This window comes from Loxodonta africana, chromosome 7, assembly GCF_030014295.1.
Source record: "Loxodonta africana isolate mLoxAfr1 chromosome 7, mLoxAfr1.hap2, whole genome shotgun sequence".
NCBI classification, from domain to species: Eukaryota; Metazoa; Chordata; class Mammalia; order Proboscidea; family Elephantidae; genus Loxodonta; species Loxodonta africana.
Window position 1 is genome coordinate 27,725,386 of NC_087348.1, and position 8,218 is coordinate 27,733,603.

Consider the following 8,218-nt stretch of genomic DNA (forward strand, 5'->3'; position numbering starts at 1 on the left):
CACAATTTTGTAAGATAAAATTTAGACATGAGCACACTCCAAGTTAATTCACTACATTGTTCTGGCAGTCCATGGCATGTTAATTATCCTTTGCTAATACCACAATTAAGATGTATCAATTCTGTTTTTTGTCTTCTTTTTTTCTTAGTACAGCTTTTGCATTAGAAAGCCATAATCCCAGTGCTCAGATAACTTTGGAAATGTCTATTTTATGAACATATGCAGACGGACACATTGGCAGAAGCCTAATACTGTCACCTGGTGATGAACAACACTAGGAGGTGGAATTCAAAAGTTCCCTGATAGAGCTTCGAGATGCACGCTATTTGAAACACAACTAGTAGAAGATCACTGGGCTGTCATAGAGAGGTGAGTAAATGAAATCGTGAGTGCCCTTTATGTCATGGGTGATGTCAGAGGCTTATTTGCTAAGAGATTGATCAGCATAACAAAACTTAAAAAAACAAGACAGTACATACAGATACATGGTAAGGAATGTGGCTCAGAGGAAGTCTATCATATTCATAAGTATAATTTTCAAAACAAAATGGAAACTCTGGCAAGATTTCCACTTCTCTTGTTGAGAGATATGAATGCAATATTCACTTCCTGCTAAAGAAAAACAAGATACTTTGTTTTCAAAAGAAAGTTCTCATATAGAAGGGTGTGATTCAATATGGAAATCTGCTGAAATTCTCCCTCTGAATGGTACAAACTTTGTCAAAAAAGGCAAAGTTCATTCTACCCAGTGCCCAGATGTATGAGCAGTATATTCAGCATGCAGGAAGCACTTGGTTCTCACAGTCAGAGCTGTGTCTGGCTCTTTACACACTCATGGGTTGTGGTTAATGCTCTCACCATTTGGTCAGACAAACAATCTCTTGAGAAATGGACAGTCAAGAAATGAAGTGATAGAGAATGCTGTTATGGAAGGCATTATGGGTATTCTGAGGGAAGATTAAAGTGGGTCATGTAGATGACAACAAAAACCCAGGCATTGGCTCAAAAAACAACAGAATGCCTTTGGCATAACCCCCAGAAGTGGTCACTTGAATATTTAAAATGAATGACATACAATTATGCCCGCAATAACAACATATTCCACTAAGCCAACCAAAGTCACTAATGTGGTTGGAGACCAAGCTGCCTAGCAATAGCAGGAAAGCTCTTAAAACAGGGCCAAGGACCAATGCATAGCTGTAGAGAAATTGCAAAGAACCATTGGCTACAACTCCTGGTGGCTTAAAATGAATTTTTGCTGAAATAATTTTTTTTTTTCTGAAGGATTTTTAATTCCACTTTGGGCTTCACTTAGTCTGTAATTCAAACCACAGCTGAAAACACTAGGAAACTATTTAAATAAGACATTACATACCAATTAATTCTTCCAAATTACATCTCATTGGACCAAATCAAAAATTTTCCCATGGCCGGAACCAAAAACCAAACCCATTGCTGTAGAATTGATTCCAACTCATGATGATCCCATCTGTTACAAAGTAGAACTTCCACACAGGATTTTTTTTTTTTTTTTTTTGGCTGTAACAGGTCTTTCTTTCACAGTGCTGCTGGGTGTGTTCGAATCACCAAACTTTAGGTTATTCATTAAGTACAAACCACTTGCACCACCCAACGATGGAATACAGATATATGGGAGGTTGGTTATAGCTAAATCCATGTTTGGCTGGAATCAGATCCATACCTGGTTGAGTACAGACCCTTGTGAGGTCACATAAAAAACCATGTGTGGTTGAATACAGGCCATATGTGATCAGATACATGCCATTGTATGGTAAACTATAGCATCATGTGTAAATGGATATAGAGCTGTGTTTAGTCAAATAGTCATCTCAGTAGGCAGATACGAACCTGTGTGTGATCAGAAACAGATCCACATGTATTCACATACAAATGTGTGTGTGCAGTTTCAGTACACAGAATTAAAAACTTACATAATCATTGGAGGGATTGGAGGAGCTGGCTTTTGGATATTGGAGTGGACCCAGTTGAGATCAAGAATTGACAATCTAAGCTGTGATCCAGAGATTAGGAAGCTGGATTCAGAAGGAAAGGCCAATGAAACTACTTCTCAAAGTCCTTCCCTGCTTGGAGGTTAAAAAGATAATTTACTTCAAAAGTTTTAAAGCTTTGGTTTTCACATTTATGTCTGTAATCTATATACAGCTTGAATTTGAAGGTAGTGTTTGAGGTGGTAATATGGATAACTAGATTTTTCCAGCACCATATATTGAACAACCATTCCATTTCCTACTACCCTGCAATGCCATCACTATTACATATAAAATATCTATGGATCCATTGTTCTGTTTCTTGAATTTCTATTTCCATCAATTGGTCTGTCTATCTACGAGCCAATACTATAGTGTTTAAATTACTGTATTATCAGATACTATAGCTGTGTAACAAATTGCTCCAAAATTTAGTGGCTGAAAACAACAATCACTTTATTATCTCAGATGGTTTCTCTAAGTCATGAATCGGTAAGCAGCTCAGCTGGGTACTTCTGGTTCATGGTTTCTCATGAGGTTAAAATCAGAAGTGATTGAGGATGAGATCATCTAACAGGTTTCTTTATCATATATCTGGTACCTGGTCTTGAAAGTCTTGAAAAGTGATGGCTGGAATAACTGGCACTGTTTGGGCATCTCCCTCTATTTCTGTGTTGTCTGTCCATATAGTCTGTCAAGCATGGAGACTTTTACATGGTGAATCAGAGCTCTAAAAGTATGTGTACCAAGAGAGTGAGCAAGGTAGAAGCGCAATGTCTTTTTTTACCTAACCTTGGAAGTCACGTAGAATCACTTCTGTCATATCCTATTAGTCCCCAGAGTCATAAATTCCCTTCCATGTTCAAACAGAAAGGGCATAGATGCCACCATTTGAGGAGGAAGTGGCAATGTTCTGGAAAAGCATATATAACAGGATATAATGTGGTAGAAACACAATATGCCACAATATGTCCTTTGGCCTCAACAATGCACATCCACTCCACAGGAAAAATATACTCACTGTCCCCTTTCACAAGGTCCCTCTCTCAACCCTCATCCAATGACAGTATTGAGTTCTGACTTAAGGGTCAGTATCTTATCATCTAAATCATGTCCAAGTGTGGATGAGACTCCTGAGGTGTAGTTCCGTTCAATCTGAAGACCTATGAACTAGAGACACATTATCTGCTTCCTCATCCCCACTGTCCCCCACCTCCCGCCCAATGTACAATGCTCTGACAGGTATGGGCTAACTTCTATACACACTTACGTTCTAAAAGGGGAAACATGAGAGGTGAACAGAAGTGATGTTCCATAGAAATTTGACAACCTGTTTAGACACATGTTATTTCCAGGTCCTTGGCTACCTGTCCAGTACTTCTGGTAGTGATTTTTCCATGCATCTTGTCCCAAAATACCTTTGAGATTTTGATTCTGCTTTCTGAATTATCCATCCTTTTCCATAATATATAGTTTGTGTTTGTAGCTTACCAAAGATATTTGAAGAATGTGGGGGTGATCCTTATCACATTCAAATTTAATTTACTTGCTTGTCTTGGAAAAAGATGGAAAGACAGATTTTCGTCTTTACATTTTGTGATTTGTCTTTATATGATAAATCCTTTAGAACAAATTCAAAGGCTATATTTGATTATGATCTTTCAACATCTTCATTTCCAAAAAGGCTGGTATCATTTGGAAACCAATGTGAGTAACTGTCTTATTATCTAGTGCTGCAGTAACAGAAATACCACAAGTGGACGGCTTTAACAAATGGAAGTTTATTCTCTCACAGTCTATGAGGCTAGAAGTCCAAATTCGGGGCATTGGTGCCAGGGGAAGGACTTTTCTCTCTATCTGCTCTGTCAGAAGGCCCTTATTATCGAATTTCCTCCAGACTAGGAGCTTCTCAGTGCAGGGATCTCGAGTCCAAGGGACATACTCTTCTCCTAGCACTACATTCTTAGTGGTATGAGGTCTCTCTGTCTCTCTGTTCGTTTCTCTCTTTTATATCTCAAAAGAGATTGCCTTAAAACACAACTTTATATGGTAGATTGAGTCCTGTCTCATTAACATAACTGCCTCTAATCTCAACACATTCACATCATAGAGATAGAATTTACAACACATAGGAAAATCATGTCAGGTGACAAAATGGCGAGCAATCATACAATACTGGAAATCATGGCTTAGCCAAGTTGACACATATTTTGCGGGCACACAATTCAACCCATTACAGTTATTGAAGTAATTATATAGATCAATTAGACAAACAAAGCAATATCTTTTGTTTGAATTACTCTGTAACAAGTGAGAATATCAGCTATTCCATGTAGGGAAACGATAAACAGGTTGAAACTCAGGAAATCTGAATACTTATCCTTAGTCTACCACAGTCTGAATGTGCAATTTTGTAAATGTCTATTTCTTCTCTCAGTCTCAGTTTCCTCATTTTCAAAATGAAAAGAATCTATCTACCTACCTACGTACTAGCCGACCAACAGACCAGGCTACCGACCAACCAATCCATTCATCCATCTATCCATCCACCCATACATCCATGCATCCATCTATTCATCCATTTATCTATCTATCTATCTGTCATCTATCATCTATCTGCTTATTTATATATAATCACATTCTGGCCTGTATGTGCTTAAATTCTCATAAAATTCTCATCATAATGTCATATGAATAGGATTTTACTCTGCTCAGTAGGAAATGGGGTCCAACTCTTTTCAGAGACTTCTGATTTTGGAGAACTCTTAAGTTAGAAAGAACACGTAACGGAATGGAAACAGAATAAGCTGGCTTTTAGTTCTACTGCTCAGTAGTTATGCCACACTGTGCAAGTGAAATGAAGCATTCTGAGCCTCGGCTTTCCCATCTATGAATCAGGAATTATATACACATGGGGTTATTTGAGTTTAAGTGTGAAAGTGGATTGCAAATACTAAGTGCTCAACATATTATCCAAAAAAATCAAAATCAAACCTGTTGCCATCGTACTGATTCTGTCTCATGGTTACCCCATGTGTTACAGAGTAGAGCTGCTTCATAGGGGTTTCCTGGCTGTAATCTTTACAGAAGCAGGTCATCAGGCCTATCTTCCGTGGAGCTGTTGGGTGGGTTCAAACCACCAACCTTTAGGTTACTATTCAAATGAAAATTGTTTGTGCCACTCAAAGGCCTACTTACTTTTAATGATGAATTTAGGGTGGGTTAGAAATACTATTTGGACAGGGGTAGTAATGCGTTACTAACTGACTGAAACAAATAAGTATATATCCATTGCCTTTGAGTTTATTTTGACTCATAGTGACCCTATAGGGCAGAGTAAAACTGCTCCATAGAGTTTCCAAAGAGTGGCTAGTGGATTTGAACTCCTAAACTTGTGGTTAACAGTTGTAGCTCTTAACCACTGTGCCACCAGGGCCCCAAAGAAGCATGTAAGTAGTTCTAAATTCTTGTTCTAAATTCTCCTGAGAGGGAAGATGGAAAATTCTCAGGGAAAGTAGAGAGATAGGCATAGTTCAAATTCCTAAGTGTTTTTTTTAAATACATTTTTATGCCTCCACAAGTTAGGATGAGAGTCTTCTTAAAGCCTTTCTTGATAGACAAATAATAAAGAAGGATCATAGTAACTACTCAGGTAAGTTCTTACATGGGAGATAACATGGGGTCAAGGTCAAGAGCAGGATTTGAGGCCAGAGAGAGCTGAGTTAGATCTTCGGACCTGCTCTTCACTAACCATATGTTCTGGGGTAAAAGGCTAACTCTCTGTTTGTCTCAATTTTCCTATACGTAAAATAGAAAGAATAACTTTCCTACTATATATAGTGCTTTAAAAAAAATTAAAAGAGGTAATTTATGTGAAGTGCTTTGCACAGTGCCTAGCATATAAGAATATAAGAAGCAATCATTTAATATTAGTTTTTGATCAATGCATGTAATAATAATGCCTAACCTTTATACAGAACTTTATAATTTATGAAACATTTTCATATGTCCTGTCAGGAAAGTAGGCTTAACTTCTTCAGTCCTTAATTTCCTCAGGACTCACTCTGAGATCTGAAAAATGGAGGTAAAGATAAGAAAGAGGTATGAGAAAGGGCTGGAGACCAGTGGATGGCAGAGATCTTCTTGGGGATGTGGAATGCTCAGCAATAAGGAAAAAAAAAAGTGGGATTGAAGGGGAGGGCATCAGTGAGTGACAACCTTGCAAGAAAATCTATATATTGATGTCAGAAAATTAGTTTTCACCTTCATACTAAAACACTAATCGTGTGACAGATTCTGCCTCTACCTACTCAAAGCCAAAATTTGCCATTAATTCTGGTGATAGTGGTGGTGCTTGTGGTGCTGGTGTGTGTGTGCATGTGTGTGTGAAATACCTTACAATCACTTTGATAAAGAAGAAAAAACATAAAAGGCTCATGCTAGGTCCTTAAAAACCTTGCAGATAAATGAGAGTAAAATGTGTCCTCATCCTTTTTTATAAGTAGTTGCTTTTGGGTGGCACACATACAGCCTCATAGAAAGAACAATATAATTTCAATAGTCACAGTCGTATGTTATGAACTTTCACAGGCAGTAAACATACCCTACTCTTAAAAATTTCAATAAGAATAAAAGTAGTTGATATTGATTTTGCCTCTACTTTGGGCCAATTGCAGAGCTAGTAGTCTTCACACTCTCACAGCCACCCTTCAAGCTAGTTGTCCTCATTTGACAGAAAATAGTTGAGAGGTGCAGAGGTTAAACACATTGTACAGAATTACCTTTGCTAACTCTTTATTTCAGTGTAAGACTAGGGTTACAACTTACTGACTAACATCCAAAAACTTCCTTACCCTCTCTCTATCTTAGTTATTTCATCTTCTAAAAAAAGATAATAACAATGTATGACTCAATGTTGATACAAGGATTAAATGTGCCTGGCATTTCAAAGGCACCCAAGTAAACGTTAGCCACGTTAATCATGGCATCTGTACATGAGATCATCTCAATAAAGGTCAACAATGTCCTTCATGGGGTGAAGTCCAAAACTTTGGAACGGTTCTTACCCTTCTTTCTTTCTGACAGCCCACATCAAGTCCATCAGCAGGTAGTATTGAAGCTACCGTCATCATACATCTACCTCCACTATGCCCATCCTGGTGCAAATCACAATCAAGTTTCTGCTGAATTGTTACAATATCCTCTTAACTAATAATCTCCCTGCTTCTACTATTACCCCTCTATAGTCTATTCCCCACACAATAGCCAGAACAATCAATTCCAAGATTCAGACCATGCCATTTTGCTGTGCAAAACTTTTCAATGGCTTTGTTTTTCACTTAGAATAAATTAATACCCCCTTAAAAAAATTTTTTTTAAATAAACCCCCCCAAAAAACAAAACAAAACAAAAAACCTTTTTTTGGGTTTAAAATGATCTACAAAGCCCTATCAGACCTGCTACTTATCAGTCCTTGTTCATTGCTCTCCAGCCACACTGATCTCCTTTAGACAATGATGCCAAACACATTCCTTCCTCAGAGTGTTTTCACTTCCTGATTTTTTTTTTTTTTTTGGTCTGGAATGTTCTTTCCTTAGACGTCTTCTTGCATCTTTCTTCAGTTCTTTCTAGTCTAGTTTACATGTTCCCTTTTCAAAGAAGCCTTCTCTGACTACCTTATAGAAAATAACAACCCACCCCCAGATTCCAAATATCCATTGCCCTGCTTAATATTCCCCATAGCAGATGTTACAATCTGAAATGCTATCTACTTTCTCTTTTATTAGCTTATTTTCTGTCTCCCCCTACTAGAATGTATGCTATGTGAGTGTAGAGACTTAATCTGTTTGTTCACTGCTATCTCTCAACTTTCTAGAGTGTTGGGCACATAATAGATGATTAATAAATATTTGGTAAATGGCTTACTAAATGGACCTCAAAACTATATTTGATTAGGTAATCCTTCTCCCCCACCTCTCCCCAGACTCCACAGGTTTTATTTTGATTAATAAGGATATTCATTATCTTCGTCATCCGGTGCTGCCATAACAGAAATACCACAAGTGGATGGCTTTAACAAAGAGAAATTTATTCTCTCACAGTCTAGTAGGTTACAAATCCAAATTCAGTGTGTCAGCTCCAGGGGCCAGTTTTCTCTCTCTGTTGGCTCTGGAGGAAGATTTCTTGTCATCAATCTTCCCCTGGTTGAG